This window comes from Macaca thibetana, chromosome X (assembly GCF_024542745.1).
Source record: "Macaca thibetana thibetana isolate TM-01 chromosome X, ASM2454274v1, whole genome shotgun sequence".
NCBI classification, from domain to species: Eukaryota; Metazoa; Chordata; class Mammalia; order Primates; family Cercopithecidae; genus Macaca; species Macaca thibetana.
Genome location: NC_065598.1, coordinates 4852832 through 4872061, shown reverse-complemented (window position 1 = coordinate 4872061; position 19230 = coordinate 4852832). Strand labels below are relative to the sequence as shown.

Here is a 19230-nt window from a genome sequence, read left to right as displayed (position 1 = left end):
TTCCAAAGGAATGAAGGAATATACACATTAAGTAAATTTGGATGCCTTTTCTCCTACTAGTCAATCTGCCTCGGGTCAGGGATTTTTCAACAAACCTTTAAGGGGCCAGGAGTCTATGGCCCCCACACTATCAATCCCCTAATGCTAGTATATTCAGAGTTAAATTCTATCTCTCTGCCCTGTTAAAACAGTCTTGATCCTTCTTGCAACAGCCTTGAGTAAAGGCGTCCTTGCCATTTTTAATAAATGTGAAGAGCAAAAATTATTATTAATATTATTATTATTTTGAGATGGAGTCTCACTCTGTCACCCAGGCTGGAGTGCAATGGCGAAATCTTGGTTCACTGCAACCTCCGCCTCCCAGGTTCAAGAGATTCTCCTGCCTCAGCCTCCCAAGTAGCTGGGATTACAGGCATGTGCCACCACGCCCAGCTAATTTTTGTGTTTTTAGTAGAGATGGGGTTTTGCCATGTTGGTCAGGTGATCCGCCCACCTTGGCCCCCCAAAGGGCTGGGATTACAGGCGTGAGCCATGACGCCTAACCCCAAAATTAATTTTAATAACACACCAAATACACACACCCACACAACAATTTTGCATGTTTTTTAAATGCTTACATCTAGACAGTGTGAGAAAAAAAGGAATTTGTTTCCATCGATAATGTTTTAAAATACATTTTGTTTTCTTTAGGAATTCTCCTTGTTAGCATTCTCATATATGCCAACCTGATGAAGGCAAACACAAATTGTGGAATGAAAAACAAATCTTCAATTCATGGGCTGCAAAAAATAATAACAAAAAAGAATTAGCAGGCTAAATCTTTTAAATTCAAAACACAAGAACTAGGCATAGCACTAGCACTCAACTAACGCACAATGCTCCAATTTGGGGAAATTGAGCTTCCGTTTTCATAGACTTATGAAGTGCAAGGGAAAAAACATAAAGTCCCACGCTTAGTCAATGTAGTGCATCTAATACAAAACTCCCACAAATGTGGAACTCTAAAGCATTTCAACCTCAGGGAAGGGTGAATTAGAAATGTGTCCTCTCACAAAGATAGTAAAGAAAATTGCCTACATGCAATCTTGACTCTCAATAGAAGGGATAAATAATCTACCCTTGAAAGCTCATAACCACCAGGCAGTGCATTTTTAGCCTGAATAGACAATTCCTCTGTGGCCCTAGAATTTTTATATATAAATTAACTTTTATTTTATTTTGTTTTTGAGACAGGGCCTCACTCTGTCGCTCAGGCTGGAGTGCAGTGGTGTGATCTCAGCTCACTGCAACCTCCATCTCCCGGGTTCAAGTGATTCTCCTGCCTCAGCCACCTGAGTAGCTGGGATTACAGGCACGTGCCACCCTGCCCAACTAAGTTTTGTATTTTTAGTAGAGATGGGGTTTCACCCTGTCAGCCAGGCTGATCTCGAATCCCTGACCCCAGGTGATCCACCTGCCTCAGCCTCCCAAAGTGCTGGGATTACAGGCATGAGCCACCTTGCCCGGCCAAATTAACTTAAAGTGACCTCACACTTAGTGTCCCCAGACCCTGTCAGATACAAACTCATATGCTCCCATAGGCTTTGACACAATCCCACAGAAACAATTGCAAGACAAATCCTAGGCTATCATGCCAAAAAATTGTGCAATGCACACCAAACAAAGGCACAAGGAGGGACAGACTTCAGGGATAACAACCAAATGCACAGTCTTCAAATACTTGCATAAATACACACCGAATTTTTTAAATACATATGTGATACCAAAAAAAATCCATCGATCGTGATTGTAATTTGAAGCCATTACAATTTTAAAAATCTTGATACATTATGGTGCATATCCACTTAGATTGTTAAACCGGATGTAAGAAAAGCTGTGTACTTGAAATCCAGTTTGTCATGGGAAGCTTCCAATGGATTTTAATTTGGACATACAGGAATCCAGCATTTAACTTTGTTCTTAATCTTTTGCATTTATTTTATTATTGATGTTTTCTATTATAAAAGTAACTATTGTTGGCAAATTTATATCAATATCCCTGTCATTTTCCCTTGATGTGCTATACAATATTACTTTTTATACAGGTGAGCACTGGTAATTGTGTCAGGTTGTTTTAGTGCTGCTGTAAGAAGTTGCCGCTAGCCTGATGGCTTAAAACAACACAAATTTATTTCTTTACAGATACAGGAGTCAAAAATAGGCCTCACTGGGCTAACATTATATATATATATATAAAAAACACATATATATAACATAATATATATAACACATAACATATATATTCATTGTATAAGTGTCCACAGAACTTCATGAGGCTCTAGGGGAGAATTCATTTCCTTCTGTTGTTGATTTTGTGTGTGTGTGTGTGTGTGTGTGTGTATGTGTGTGTTTTAACCACGTGGAAATAAAATCTCAAGAAGGGTACTATAGAATAGGTTGTACTGAGTAATAGAAAAATTTAATAACCTCACAAATTGAGCTGAGGAATAGTCCCAAAACATATAAACATATACATTGTGTGTGTATGTGTGTGTGTGTACACATTTTAGATGCTTCATATACTTTATACATTATATATACTTTACATATATTAGATATTATATATATTTGATATATATTATATATGTATATACGTTATATAAAATATATACTTTATGTTTAATACATATTATGTGAAAAAATATATAATACATTTTAGTAGACATGGTATTTATATCCAGATTTTTGAACACCATTTTTTAGGGAAAATTAGAAAGGAAAAATGATATACCGTATCAAAGGAAATAATAGTTGACCATTTCTCATAACTGAGGAAAGACAGATGTTCTACCAAGAATGCTCAATTGGAACTGTGCAAATTAAAAAAAAAAATTCAAAGAAAAAAGCAAATCAAACCAGTTGGGCATAATTTTATGAAACTTCATTAAATCAGAAATAAAGAAGAAAACCCTTAAGCTTCCGGAGTAAACATCACACACACACACACACACACACACACACACACACCCCTCTACTACATACAAGTGAATAATAATCTCATTGAGATTAGAATTATTTCTTATATATTTTATTGGAAATAAACTTCCTATTACTACTGTAAACAGTAATCTCTCTACCTTGCTGTAAATAGAAATTAACAAGACATATACTATCTTCTTTATTTTTAAAAATGCTTCATCAAATATTTGTAAGATCAAGGAAATATAAATTGTTATGACAAAGCCTATGATCAAGAGTCCCTCTCATCCCAGTCCCTGTCTGATATGGTTTGGCTGTGTCTCCACCCAAATCTCATCTTGAATTTTAGCTCCCACAATTCCCACATATTGTGGGAGGGACCTGGTGGGAGGTAATTGATCATGGGGGTGGGTCTTTCCTGTGCTTTTCTCATTACATGAATAAGTCTCATGAGATCTGATGGTTTTATAAAGGGGAGTTCTCCTGCACACGCTCTTTTTGCCTGCCGCCACATAAGACATGCCTTCGCTTCTCCTTTGCCTTCCTCCACGATTGTGAGGCCTCCCCAGCCATGCTGAACTGTAAGTCCACTAAACCTCTTTCCTTTATAAATTACCCAGCCTCAGGTATGTCTTTATTAGCAGATTGAGAACAAACTAATACACTGTCATAGGCAGAAAAATGATCCCCTAAGATGCCCACATCATTTTATCTGGAACTTGAGTATATGTTATATCCCATGATGAAGGGAATTATGGTTGCAGATGGAAGTCGATAGGCTAAACTTCAAATAGAGAGATTATCCTGCGTTACCCAGGTGGGTTCTACATGATCCTTAAAATTGGAAGAAGGCGTTAGAGGAAGAATCAGCCCGATGTTGCTGCCTTTGAAAACATTAGAAGGGATGATGAAAAGAGGAATGGCAGCAACTTCTAGAAGCTGGAACATGCAAGGAAACAGATTCTCCCCTACAGAGAGAACCCAGCTCTTCCAAAACCGTGGTTTCAGCCCAGCGACATTCACTGAGGACTCTGGACTTTCAGAACTGTACGATAATAAATGTTTGTTGTTATAAGAAATCAAGTTTATGGCAATTTGTTAGAGCAGCCATAGCAAACTACTTCCAGTGCACACACATCATGCCATGGAATTATGTACCTATCATTCCCTCAATTTGTACACAATTTTGCTCCACAGAGATATATTCATTGTATAATTTTTTAGTGGTCTTAACTGCACATGATTGGGGTCACATTGCATGCCCTCTTGTGGAACTTGATATTCTCCATAAGCTTTGTCTATGAGACACATGCAGACTTATAGATGTAGTTATGCTTCATTTCTCTTTATTGCATCACTATGTCACAAGCATATTTTTAGGATGATGGTATATCTTAGGTTCCCCCATAGATACCCCATTTACACACAGTTTAGTTACTGTTAATGTCCCACCTATTAACAGATGTGTTGAACCTGCCTTTGCAAGTTATTATCAGTGAGAAAATTATAACAGTAAGCTAAGCCAACCCAATCCCCATCTTGCCTATCCCTTAATTATTCCTGGGCTATTGGGCCAAATTAACTTTGGAAGACACTTAGGCTACAGTTAAAATGATAATAGGCCTTGCCCCAAAACCACTTTTGTAAAGTTGACGGGAGGCCATCAGCCCGGGGAGAGGAGAGGAGCTTGAGTCCTGCCGACATAAAGGATTGTCAGCCATTATTCCAGAGGTTATAAGATATGCAACTTCCCCAATTACTCCTGCAAATAAAACACTATTGCAGATTGGCCTTTTGAGATATCTTTCCAGGATTTTTGCTTGCCAGACACCCATGGCTCCACATGGACCAACAACCCCACTTCTGTGGCCCCACCCAGAAGTAATTTGGCCCAACAGGAGGACAGCTTCAACGCCCTATGATTTCATCTCCACCCCAATCAATCAGCAGCACGCTCCTGTTACCTGGCCCCCCCCACCCATCCATCCAAACTGCCCTTGAAAAAACCCTAACTTAGGAACTTTGAATGAGATGATTTGCACAGGACTCCACCTCCCACATGGCATGGCCAAGCTTGTGTCTATTAAACTCTTTCTCTACTACAAAGTCATGGTCTTTCTTTCTGCAGTGTGCAGGAAGAACCTCTCAGGTGGTTACAAGGTGAGTTCTACCCATTTTAAGGCTACCATCAACAATGTTGATAAGAGCATAATTGCACATGTCTCTTTAGGAAACATAGCCAGAAGGCAAAAGAATGGGTTTAGGATATATATTTTACTTTTCAGATAATGAATACCAAATTGTTCCACAAAAATATCACAACAAAACACACTCTGACTCACAGTATGTGAGTTTCTGTTGTCTTTAAGAGAGATTTCATAGCTATTGTCAGATTTCTAAATATTTGCAATCTCACGGATGTAAAATGCTAAGGTTTTACAGTTTAGTTTTTATTTTTCAAGTTACAAATGAGGTTGATTGTGTTTGTTGGCCATAAATATTTTATTGTCTTTGAAATGTAGCATTGAAACTCAAATACTATTTTATGGTTTTTTACAATCGAGTTTTGAAGTGTTTAATGTATTTCAGATATTTACCCTTTGATGTTTATGTCTAGGTTAGTCAAACTATTTATAACCCAAAAGAAACATATTCGAAAGTGAAAGGATACACTATTATTTCTGAACAAACTGGGACATATGGAAGCCTAAATCTTTGTTGCAAATATCAGCTGTTAATGAATAGCATTTAAAGTTTTAATATAAAAACTTAATCTTTTTATTTACTTATTTATATTTATTTTTATTCTTTATTTAAGAAATACTTGGCTGGGCATGGTGGCTCATGTTTGTAGTCCCAGCTACTGAGGAGGCTGAGGCAGGAGGCTCACTTGAGCCCAGGAGGTAGAGGCTGCAGTGAGCCGTGACTTTGCTACTGCACTCCAGTCTGGGCAACAAAGCCAGATGCTGTCTCTTAAAAAAAAAAATATATATATATATATATAAAAATATATACATATATTTATATATGTAATATATATTTATAGATGTAATATATGCATATAATATACAAAAATTACATGTAATATATATTTATATACACAAATATATGTAATATATTTTACATTACATATATTATGTATATTTATATATAAATATATATAGATGTAATATGTACTTATATATAATATATAAATATATATAGTCCATGCAGAAGAGATGAAAATAGTTACTTGATGCCAATTTACAATGGCCCAATATTATTTTTTCCCATGAGTATAACTGGTCATATCATTGTGAGACTATACCAGCAAATAAATGGGAAAGCACAAGAACTTTTTTTAAGATCTCTCTAGAAGTGAATTTTTTAGATGTGGAATGGGGCTTTTTCCTAGTATCCCAGCACTACTTGATAAATAATCTCTCTTTTCTCCACTGTTTGGTAATTGCATTTCTCTTATACAAATGTTTTTATGTTTCCTAGTTCTGGTTCTAATCCCTCCCATTTGAGCCATCAATATTTAATCCCTCTATATTCACCTTACTGTCTTCATTACTACAACTTCTGGAACCCTTGGCACACTTTTGGACAAGTTCTGATCTTTGCATTCATCTTCAGAAGACTGTTTTCTGTTCCTGTTTCAGCTAAAGCCAATAGATCCACTCTAATCCTAAAGCAATTGTAATGGTATATAAATTTAGTGGGACAAGTGAAGGAGCAGGCTTTATGCTGGCTTTCTAGGTAAGATTCCCAGAAAAGTTTCTAGAATCACTAAAATTTATGGGTCTTTTTTCCTTTGCTATGATTTTAGAAAGCTGGAATTCTGAGAGGTATGTCCTCCAGTTGACACAGATGGACCCCATATGTCTCAGTCCCTTCAGGCTGCTATAACAAAAACACCGTAAACTGAATGGTTTAGAAAAAAACAGACATTTATTGCTCACAGTTCTGACGGCCAGAAGTTGAAGATTAAGGTGTGGCAAATTCAGTGTCTGGTGAAGACCCACTTCCTAGTTCATAGATGGTGCCTTCCCACTGTGTCCTCCCATGGTGGAAGGGGCAAGGGAGCTCTAGGGGGTGTTTTTTTAATAAGGCACTAATCCCATTCACAAGGGCTTCACCCTCATGACACCATTACCCCCCAAATTTCCTGCCTCCTAATACCTTGAAGATTAGGTTCCAACATACAAATCTATGGAGACACAAACACTCAAACCCATAGTCAGATTCAAATGTATGACACACTCCTCTCCCTGTTCTACCACTCAATAGCTACAAAAAAGGCAATTGTAAAAATATGCACTATCATTGTTGCAGAAGAACTGAACTCACTCCTAACCATGCCAGCCAACAGAAGCAAGAATTCCAAATGCAATTGTTTTCCTAAAGGTTTTCAAATCTTACAAGGATGTGTCTGCTTATTAGAAATTGGATCGTGTTTGGCCTCAAGTTGTAAACCCAGTGACATGTAGATTTTAGCATTTTAAATAATGCAACAAAATCTACAGCGTGCCTTAGAAGGCACTGGTCTTTATTATGTGAGACAATATGTTCTGTAAGTTCCACAGGGAAATATGTAGGGAATCTGATAGCATGTACGTGGGATTTACAATTATATTAAAGATGGAGGATTTTCTTAAACATGACTACTTCATACTTTTGCCATATTTAATTTTCTCAATGCCACACAATATAGAATCTTAGTTTTATCCTTAATTAATTAATTGATTAATTTTTGATATGGGATCTCACTCACTCAGGCTGGATTGCAGTGGTGCAATTGTAGTTCACTGCAGCCTCCAACTCCTGGGCTCAAGCAATCTTCCCGTCTCAACCGCCCAAGAAGCTGGGACTACAGGCATGCACAACCATGTGCACCTAATTTATTTAAAAATTTTTTTTGTAGAGATAGAGTCCTGCTACATTGCGTAGGTTTGTCTCAAACTCCTGACCTCAAGCGATCCTCCCACCTCAGCTTCCCAAAGTGCTGGGATTATAGGCATGAACCACCACGCCCAGCCCTCAAATTGTTTTTTCTCATTTGTTAGCTGTATTTTATAGGCAAACACATATACATGCATGCTTTCATATGCACACACACATGCTCAAATATGTATACCCAAGCACATATACACATACATTATAAATACTATGTTTTAATATATACATATATAGAGTTTCATACAAATATTAATATATACAGTTAGCAATATGTTTGGTGTTAAGATAAATTATATCTTTTGACAATGTTAATATAAACTGTATCTTTTGAAAATTACATGTTGTTATTGCTGTTATAGGAATAATTTATTCTTTATTTTGTAACATTCAACTATTCCAACTATATAAAAACTGTGTTGATAAACCCATAAAAGTATGCCGCCAATAGTAAAATCCCCTGGAAATTTGCAGAAGGTGACAGTCATATCTTAAAAAATATATTTTTCCCTGATGTGGGCAGTGAATATAGGATGGAATATTTTATCACAGCATTGCCAGGAAATTAACAGTTGGATAGTGGTCACTCAGTGAAAAGTAAAGTGACTGGAGATAGAAGCTCAACCTTCCTTTGGTTTTGTAAAGTACAAGTTCTATTAAAAAGCATGAAGACTGAAGTTGGAAACCATTCAGGGTGCCTTACTTCCCTCATAGATGAGTACTCACATTCCAAGTTCATCTTCAGCTAGGCTACATACCACCGAGAAACTAAGATAATTTTGTATTCCCATGTAACTGACTAATTTAGATTAGCAGCTCTTAAAATTAGTTTGTTCTGAGGATTATTTTTATTAACGCCCTCAAAGTCACTTAATTAGCTTATTCCTCGTCTTTGGTAGAAAACTGATAAAAAGAAAGTAAGTGTGACTAAAGTGGAGAGGAACAATAGTGATCCCTTGGTTAGGGATGAAAATAAAAATACAAGCACTTTAATTTCATGGACATTAGTTCTGTTAGGGCAAATACCTTGAATATTTGGAAGCCACTTTCGGTGTACCTAATGTTGAAGATCACTTATTTAGGCTTACATTTTATTTTTTAAAAATGCAACTGCAGATTGTTTCATTTCATTCTGTTTGTATAGCATTTGACTGAGAATTGGTGTGTTTTGCTGGAAGGAGGTTTTCGTTTATTTGTTTACCTGTAACTTTAAAATTTTCAATTATCCTAAATCATCTCAACTTAATTCAATACTTAGGGGCATAATTCTTTTCCTAAAAATGTTTTTCTTCTAAAAAAATGTTTCCAGTTGTATACACAGTATTAATCTGCTGATGTTGATCTTCGTTTCTTCAATTGATTTTGATGCATGTGAACAGCCTTAACATTTTGAATAATTTCCACTGGAACTTTCTCTCTTTAAGAAAATTATATTGTTTTCTTCCTTCTCTTCTTATACAATGGACTAAAAGAAATACTACCATAAAATAATTTCTGGTATAGATATAATTAGTAACTTGATTTAAATTATAACACTCTTTTACCCTCAGAGTATAGGATTTCTATGGTAAACAAAAAAATATTTTTTGCATGGTTTTTTTAAATAGTTACTACATAAGGCTTAATGATGCAACTTATCAATGTGATATGTTTTTAAATTTTAAACATATATCCTCCTATTTTAACTGACTTTATAACCACTATAGTCTCTGAGAAGCATTCTCTTCCAGAGACCAATAAGGGAATCATTAGATTTGTTAAAAAAAAAAAAACAACCACCAAAAACCAAAAAACAAAAACAAAAGAACATAAAACTATCAATTCCAAAGCAAGAAAGAGAAGAGGAAAGATTACCATTGTTGAATAATGTCTCATTATGTTGAATACATCCCAATGTTGAATATGTTGAATAATGTTCCAATATGTCATACATCTCCTCATATAAACCTTAGCTGGAACTTTCCTATCTAAATTTCTAGCTATGCTGTTGGAGTATTAAGTAGGGGAGAAATTCCCCATGTTATGGCAATTCATTATTGTTTTTTCTACGTGCTTGTGAGTTCTACCTTTTGGAATGATGCATGACCTTTCCACAAAGAGGCTGTTCTGATTGCTGTTGATTTAATTACACAGATGAACTTTAACTCCTGAAAGGTGGTACTCCAGTCATTTGATGCAAACAAAGCTGCCTCTCTTATCCTTTATTATAAAATATCCTATTAAACTTCAAAGTTGGCAGAATCAATTTTACCCCTTACTGTTTTCCCTGATGTAATGCTAAAACTTTAAGCACTTCTTCTCCTCCTTCCTCCTTCTCCTCCTCTTGTTCCTCCTCCTCCTTCTCCTTCCTCCTTTATCTTCCTCCTCCTCTTCCACCTCTTTCTCTGTAATAAAGTATACTATACACAATAAGAAATTTACTTCTTTTTTTTTTTTTTCATTAGATGCACATGTTGCTTATTCCCTTGGAACCAATTAAGATATTTTTGCATAATTTAATTATTTCCTATCAAAGGGAAAACATATCTATAAAAAGAGGATAGATAATAGCTATCCAGAGAGATAAAAAAGAAATAGGACATGTGTTTAAGTGTGTCAGATTTCAATTAATCGATTCTTATATTACTATTCATCATTACCACTTAAAAACTTGGAGATGATAAATACAATTGAGCCAGAATGACTCTTACTATGATTGTAGTTATTTTAACTGCCTCTATATTAGGGTTTGAACAGCATAAACCCAGGTTTTAAATATAAGCTTCCCAGCCCTCAGTCACAGGTGACGATTTTAAAGGCCACAGAGTTTAAGCAGCTACAATATTTTGAATAATACTGCTAGAGTTCAGGTACCCAAAATTACCGCCATCCTGACATTGTTTTACCATTCTAAGGTTCTAAAATCCACTCTTTAGAACACTTAACTTCAACACAATAACCATGGATTCCGGTGCAGGAGAGGAAGATAAGAAAACAGGGAATTTCATCCAACTTCTATGTCACCTTCTCTTTTGACTTCAGACATGTGTTTCATCCAATGTCCACAGTATAGTCAACCCTTGAGCAACATGGAGATTAGGGGCACTGATCCCCTCACTGTAAAAATCTGCATATAACTTTTGACTCCCCCTAAACTTAACTACTAATAGTCTACTGTGGACTCTATCAATAACACAGTCAATTAACACATATTTTGTAAGTTTTATGTATTGTATACTGTATTCTTACAAGAAAGTAAGCTAGAGAAAAGAAATGCCATTAAGAAAACCCTAAAGAAGAGAAAACATATTTACTATTCACTAAGCGGAAGTGGATCATCATAAAGATCTTCATCCTTGTCATCTTCACATTAAGGAGGCAGATGAGGAAGAGGAGGAGGAGGGGCTGGCCTTGCTGTCTCAGGGGTGGCAGAGGTGGAAGAAAATCCACATGTAAGTGAACTCGCACATTTCAAACTTGTGTTGTTCAAGGGTGAACTATATATAAGATGATTAGATAAGAGGTTGATTATTTATTCCTGGAAGTTTTCCTTGCAGATCTGCTCAGCAAAATCACTACATTTCTTAACAACTTTGGTGCCTTTAGAGATAATTCTCTCTCTCTCTCTCTCTCTCTCTCTCTCTCTCTCTGTGTGTGTGTGTGTGTGAGAGAGAGAGAGAGAGAGAGAGAGAGAGAGAGAGAAAGGCAGACCAAGAGCTGTGGAGTTTGTTGCCAAAATATAGCAAAGTTGTACACCGTGGTCAATAGGACCTGCCAGTTCTTAATGTCTTTCCTTCATTAAGAACTGGTGAAGAGCTCTGTGCAATACACCGCATACACATAGGGAAGACCAGAACTGAGAGATCCTATGCCAAGATATGTTCTCCTCGTATGCATAAATTGGTCACTTGCCTGCCTGTCGATGCTTCGGAGAAATTTTTTTTAAAGATGTTTCCAAAAACACAGGGTAGTTACTGAGGAGGCCATGTCAGGTCTGAAATGGGAAAGCACCAAGTAATACACAGGCAGACATATTTTTTCGGATGGAAACTAAAGTTTAGATTTAGTTTGCTCACTTCTGGGTGCTTATGCTATTGGATAGCCTTACAAAGCATAATGAGATTATAAATGGAAATAAGAGGAAAAGGCTCATCTCCATTGGCATATTGGCATCCAATACATAATGGATATATGACAGAGAAATGAGGCTCAGAGGGTGGAGTTGAAGGCAGAGAGAGAAGAAGGAAAAATTCTACAAAGCCTTATTGGATCCAAGATTCAGGATGAGACTCTACTGTTTGGTTATTCCTCACATATTAAGAAGTTTCAACTGTTGATTGTGAATATACTAAAAACTACTGAATTAGTAAAAAAATAAATAGATAAATAAATACATAAAAAATAAAGAAGCTTCACCCGGGAAATCTAATCTAACTTGAAAGACAATTAGATTAACTCTTACAGTGAGGAAGAACAGGTTTAATGAAATTATTCTATTCTGTGTACTTAAGAGGTTAATATGTTTTTCTTTGGTAAGTCCATTTAAAAAATTATGTTTCACCTGTGCTTCATGGTCAAGAGATAATTAAAAGGATGCTTTCCTTCCAATAACCAAATGGATAAAGTGGTCACCATGGAAAATTTCCTTGAAATAGACACCAAATTCACAAATCAATTTCAGCAATATATGAGAAAGGTACATCACGACCAAATGTATTTTGTCCAGAAACCTAAGGAGGATTTAACATCTGAAAGTCAATATTCATCTCCATAATTCCAACCAGAATAAAGTTGAAATACTATATAATCAATTTAGTGGGTGCAGGAAATAATATTTGGAAAAAAAGGCTAAACAGGAAAATGCACAGGCAAATTTTAGTATATTTTATACAATGAGTTTTTTTTTTTTTTTTTGATGGAGTCTTGTTCTGTCACCCAGGCTGGAGTGCAGTGGCGCAATCTTGGCTCACTGTAACCTCCGCCTCTTGGTTTCAAGCAATTCTCCTGCCTCAGCCTCTCGAGTACCTGGGTTTACAGGCACCTGCCACCAGGCCCGGCTAATTTTTGTATTTTTAATAGAGATCGGGTTTTGCCATGTTGCCTAGGTTGGTCTTGAACTCCTGACCTCAGGTGATCTGCCCGGCCTCCCAAAGTGCTGGAATTACAGGCGTGAGCCACCATGCTTGGCCTAATGGGATATTACTCACCAATAAAAGAAAAATCAAGTACTGATGGACAAACAACGTGGGTCAGTCTCATAGATGTTATACTGGGTGAAAGACACCAGTCAGGTGTGGTGCTGTACACCTGTAGTCTGAGCTCCTCAAGAGGCTGCAGGGGGATGATTGCTTGAGCCCAGAATTTCCAAACTGCCATGAGCTATGATTGTGCCACTGCACTCCAGCCTGGACAACAGAGTAACACCTTGTCTCTATAAAACAAAAACAACAAAACAACCAGACACAATAGCATGTATATTTATGTGTTGAGATTACATTATATGGAGTTCAACAACAAGCAACAAACCACCCATGTTAAGACAAAATAGAATCCTGCTTTCCAGTGCTGGAAGGAGCATAGGAGAAAGTTTTCCTGTGATGAAAATATTCTATATGCTGATTGGAGGGGTAAACGCATGGGATTATCATAGTGTCAAAGCACACATTAATAGTCCATGCATTTTACTCTAATTTGTATCATGCCACTTTGTGAATAAGCAGACATACTTACACACAGTCACAGAACTACAGGCACAGTGGACATAAGAAAGAAAGTGGAAGGAAAAGCAACAGTCATAATGAGAAGCCATTGTCCCTAAACATAAAGATGGTTGGCATTCTGTCTTTGTTTTGGTATAATTCATATCCATTTCTTTCAATCATGATATTGATACAATGATAGAGGCAGGAGGCAGAGAAATTCTAGGCAGAAAAGGGTAGGTCCTCAATAAAAGCCCACCCTTAAGCCTAAAACCATGGCCGAAAGTGAGAACTGACATCCCTGTTTTCGTGCTCAAATGTTGCCTTTTCAAAACCACCGAAGGTCCCACCCCACCCCATCCTGTGCCTATGAAAACCCCAGACCCAGCCAGTAGAGACAGGAGAAGCAGCTGGACATCAGAGACTTTGTCTGGAGGTCGGAGAGAGGCAGCTTGGCTTGACAGCAAAACTTTGGGGAAGAATCAAACTGGAGATAGCCGGACTTCAGGGGAACACTACCTTCCCACCCCATTCCCTTTTGAGCTCCCCTTCCCAATGAGAGCCACTTTTATCAGCAGGAAAATCCCCCGCATTCACCATGCTTCAATTCGTTCATGTGATCTCATTTCTCCTGGATGCTGGACAAGAGCTCAGGTGCCACGAGTGTGGATACAAAAGGCTGTCACACTTGCCCTTTGCCCTCGGGGGCAGAAGGCAGCGCCTCACACAAAAAGGCAGAGGGCCCACTGAGCTGTTAACACTTAAGCCATCCGCAGATGGCAAAGCTAAAAGAGCACTGTAACATGTCCTCTGGGGCTTCAGCGGTCGCAGGCACCCCCTAGACACTGTCGCGGGGCCTACATGGAGTTATCTCCTGCTGGTGTCCAAAAGTGCTCGCCCCAGCTCCCGCACCTGCTGACCCACGTGCTCCTACAAGGAGTTGAAAGTTGCAGGCTGGGTAAATGAGGCACCTCTACTGCAAGTCTGATGAAGGGGTCAGGGAAATATGCTGCCCGCCTTTCTGGACCAAACCAATGTACATCTTACACATATTGATCAATGTCTCATGTCTACCTAAAATGTATAAACCAAGCTGAGCCCCGATCACCTTGGGTTCACAAAAATAAGCTCAAAAAATTATTTACAGTGCTACCTGGATGGGTAGAAAGCAATGTAATTTATTTATTCTGGAATTAATTTGCTTTTCCTCTTATGTCCTAACCTGCTGGTTAGTAGAGAAAAACAAATCAACTCTCTCTTCGACGTGGGTTTAAACTCTGTCTCGTCCAATGCTGTGAATAGGTTTTGTTTGCTTGTTTGCAGTGTTTCTGTCTGTTTTCTGTCTCTTGTTTCTATCTCCAAGATGTGAAGGAGGGACTCTGGGCTCTTGGATATAAAGGAGAGATGGTTCATTGGGTGCCATGTTGGATTATCCTGGTCTTTGTCATTGCCCTTTGTCTACCTGGGAGCTGTGTGCAATGCTAGACTTCTGAATTAATGCCTCTAACAGGTGCTGCTCACTGTCTTTCTCTGTGCTATGTCCTGACTGATGCACCTTCACCGTGGGCACCATTATGGCGACAGACCCTGACACTCTTTCTTGACCCTTGATCTCCATTCATTTGAACCGGGAACTCTCTGCTTGCTTCCAGGATCATGTGACTTTGCTTGGTCTTTAAACCAAAAGTAAAATCCTAAGTTCTCCAAACAACTCAACAGATCTTCTCTGGGCCCCAGGGTCCCCAGAGAAACCTGAAAAACTAAATACCTGGCCATGACAGGAATGGAGGTGGGACACAACTCATTATACCCCTCCCATTTGGAGTTTAGGCACAACAACTGACCGGGATTAATGCTAAAATAAAATAGAAACAAGGCTGGGCGCGGTGGCTCACGCCTGTAATCCCAGCACTTTGGGAAGCCGAGGTGGGCAGATCACGAGGTCAGGAGATCGAGACCATCCTGGCCCACATGGTGAAACCCCATCTCTACTAAAAAAAAATACAAAAATTAGCTGGGCATAGTGGTCCATGCCTGTAATGCCACCTCCTCGGGAGGTTGAGACAGGAGAATTGCTTGAACCAAGGAATCGGAGGTTGCAGTGAGCCAAGGTCATGCTACTGCACTCCAGCCTGGTGACAGAGCAAGACTCTGTCTCAAAAAAAAAAAAAAAAAAAAAATAGACACAAGACTAACAAAGCAGACTCTTTGTGACAATAAGGTGCCAAATTATAAACAGGACCTAAGGCTGTGCCAGACAAGCATTAAGTCTTGCACCCCTTCAGGTCACTCTGACCCGATGTATACTGGTTAACAGACTTCCTTATCTTAAACATTCCTTTCTGCTGACTCCAAATTTTTAGACAAAGCTTTACTCCTTGAACCAATTGCAACTTCAAGAATCTCTTGGCCAGGCAGGATAGCTCATGCCTGTAATCCCAGTACTTTGGGAGGCTGAGGAGGGAGAATTGCTTGAATCAAGGAGTTCCAGGCTGCAGTGAGCTATGACCACACCACTGCACTCCAGCCTGGGCCACAGAGCAAGACTCCCTGTCATTAAAACAAATAAAATAAGAATATCTGAACCCGTCCATAACCTGCAAGCCCCTGCTTCAAGATATTCCAACTTTGTGAGTAAAACCAATGTATACCTTCCACGTACTGATAGCTGTCTTTATTTTTAACTCTTGACTCCCTAAAATAGGTCAAGCCAAACTATAATCTGACCACCTTGGGTGCACTTTCTCAGGAGTTCCAGAAACTGGCTTCCTGGATGATGGTCACTCATTTGGTTCCGAATAAACCTCTTTAAAATATTTTACAAAGTCTAGTTTTTCTGTTAACAGTTTTAGCGTACAGGTGAATTTTTATTAACCTCAGAACATGCAAGTGATATGAGGGGAGGGCCACACATCCTTTAAGGAGGTTGTTATTTTCAAAGGAGTTTCTGGCCAAGGGAGTCAGTGCAGGTTGAAATCTAGCTTTACTCTGTTTACTAATCTTTGTTCCCCAGACTAGAGTTATGTCTGCACAGGACACCGGATGCCTTTTTCTAATTCACACATAAGTTTATCGAGCTGTAGGGTTTCCTTGAAGCGGAGTGTGATAATTAAGTAAGGATAAGATCAAGGTTAAAGGAAAACCTGTACTTCAATTTCCCCCAAGTCTTGTATCATTATATTCATGTGCCCCTTCTTGGCACCTGGTGTGTAGCTAGCAAGTTATTAATCGCTCTGACTTATTTAACATAGGAAGAGGAGAAAAAAATTGAGAGCACATTGTTTTAGTCCTTTTGAAAATTATATATATATAAATATGCATGTATAGGAATATATAACATAACATATCATATATTATACATTATTATAAAATATTAGATTATATATCTTCATATATAATATATTGTAATATATTTACATATAATAATATAAAATATAATCACATAATATTTTATTATATTCATATATAATATATAATATGAACCTCATAATATAGTATATAAACATGTTATAATATTTAATATATTATACATATTAATGTATAATATATTACATGACATATTATATGATAATAATGTACACATTATATATCATTAAATATTGCCTGTAATATATAATATAATATGTATTACATTATATAATAAATACAATATTTACTATTATATACATTATATATTATATTAAATGATATATTATTTAATACAATACATGATTTATTATAAATTATGTATTTTAAGGTAAAATTTATAATGTATTAATGATACAGGCTGGGCGCGGTGGCTCAAGCCTGTAATCCCAGCACTTTGGGAGGCTGAGACGGGCGGATCACGAGGTCAGGAGATCGAGACCATCCTGGCTAACACGGTGAAACCCCGTCTCTACTAAAAATACAAAAAACTAGCCGGGCGAGGTGGCGGGCGCCTGTAGTCCCAGCTACTCCGGAGGCTGAGGCAGGAGAATGGCGCAAACCCGGGAGGCGGAGCTTGCAGTGAGCTGAGATCCGGCCACTGCACTCCAGCCCGGGCTACAGAGCGAGACTCCGTCTCAAAAAAAAAAAAAAAAAAAAAAAAAAAAAAAAGATACATTATATCATTTAGTATAATTTATCATATATTATATTGAATATTATAACATATACTGACATTATTATACTTATATTTTACTCATATATTATATTATTTTAACATATAATATTGAAGTCTGTATTAAATATTGTAATATTATATTATATTATTATAAATAATATATAAATAAAATTATATTGTAATAGTGTAATATAATATAATATTTAATATAGTCTATTAGAGTATTAATATAGTGTATTATATATAATAATATAATGTATATAGTAATATATGTATAATAAATATATTAATTATATAATCAATAAATTATAACAATTATACAATAATTATTATATATGATATCAAATACATAATTATATCACATATGTAGCATATATAATCATATATATGAATATACATTACATATGTATATAACAAACCTAGATGGTGTAGCCTACCACACACCTAGTGTATAGGGTCTAGCCTAGTGCTCCTGGATTACAAACGTGTATAGCAGGTTACCGTACTGAATACTGTAGATGGCTGTAACAGAGTGGTAAGTATTTGTGTATCTAAACATAGAAAAGGTACAGCAAAAATTCAGCATAAAAGATGAAAAACGGTACCCCTGTATAGGGCGCTTACTATGAATGGAGCTTGTAGGACTGGAAGTTGCTCTGCGTGAGTCAACGAATAAGTGGTGAGTGAATGTGAAGACCTAGGATATCCCTGTACACTAGTGTAGACTTTACAAACACTACAATTAAGCTACACTAAATGTATACATTTTTTCTTTCTTCAGTACTGATTTAACTGCCCATTAGGTTCACCTTGCCCACTGACTAGACAGAGCCAATTTATCAAGACAGGGGAATGGCATAGAGAAAGAGTTATTCACACAGAGCTGGCTGTATGGGTGTAATAGTTCATTTTCATGCTGCTATGAAGAAAGACCTGAGACTGGGTAATTTATGAAGGAAAGAGGCTTAATTGACTCACAGTTTTGCATGGATGGGGATGCCTCAGGAAACTTACAATCATGTTGGAAGGGGATAGAGAAGCAGGCACCTTCTTCACTGGCCAGCAGGAAAGAGTGAGAGTGCAGAGCACAGAGGGGAAAAGCCCCTTATAAAACCATCAGATCTCATGAGAACTCACTCACAATCACGAGAACAGCATTAGGGAACTGCCCCCATGATCTAATCACCTTCCATGAAGTCCCTCCCCCAACATGTGGGGATTAGAATTTGGACTACAATTCAAGATGAGATTTGGTTGGGGACACAGAGCCACACCATATCAATGGGGGACTGGAGTTTTATTATTATTCAAATCAGTCTTCCCAAGAATTCAGGGATCAGAGTTTTTAAGGATAATTTGGTGGGTGAGGGGCCAGTAAGTCAGGAGTGCTGATTGTTTGGGTTAGAGATGAAATCATAGGGAGCCAAAACTGTCCTCTTGCACTGAGTCAGTTCTTGGGTGGTGACCACAAGATCAGATGAGCCAGTTTATTGACCTGAGTGGTGCCAGCTGATTCACTGAGTACATGGTCTGCAAAATATCTCAAGCACCGATCTTTGGTTTTAAATAGTA

The 19230-nt window shown here is 37.5% G+C and overlaps 1 non-coding gene across 1 annotated transcript; it reads right to left on the bottom strand.

The window, feature by feature from the left end:
• Window positions 1-6152: 6152 nt before the first annotated feature.
• Window positions 6153-6283, bottom strand: LOC126947024 (small nucleolar RNA SNORA20). The gene has a single exon (XR_007722878.1). It is a non-coding gene; the product is annotated as a small nucleolar RNA SNORA20 (small nucleolar RNA).
• Between the last annotated feature and the right edge of the window lie 12947 nt (window positions 6284-19230).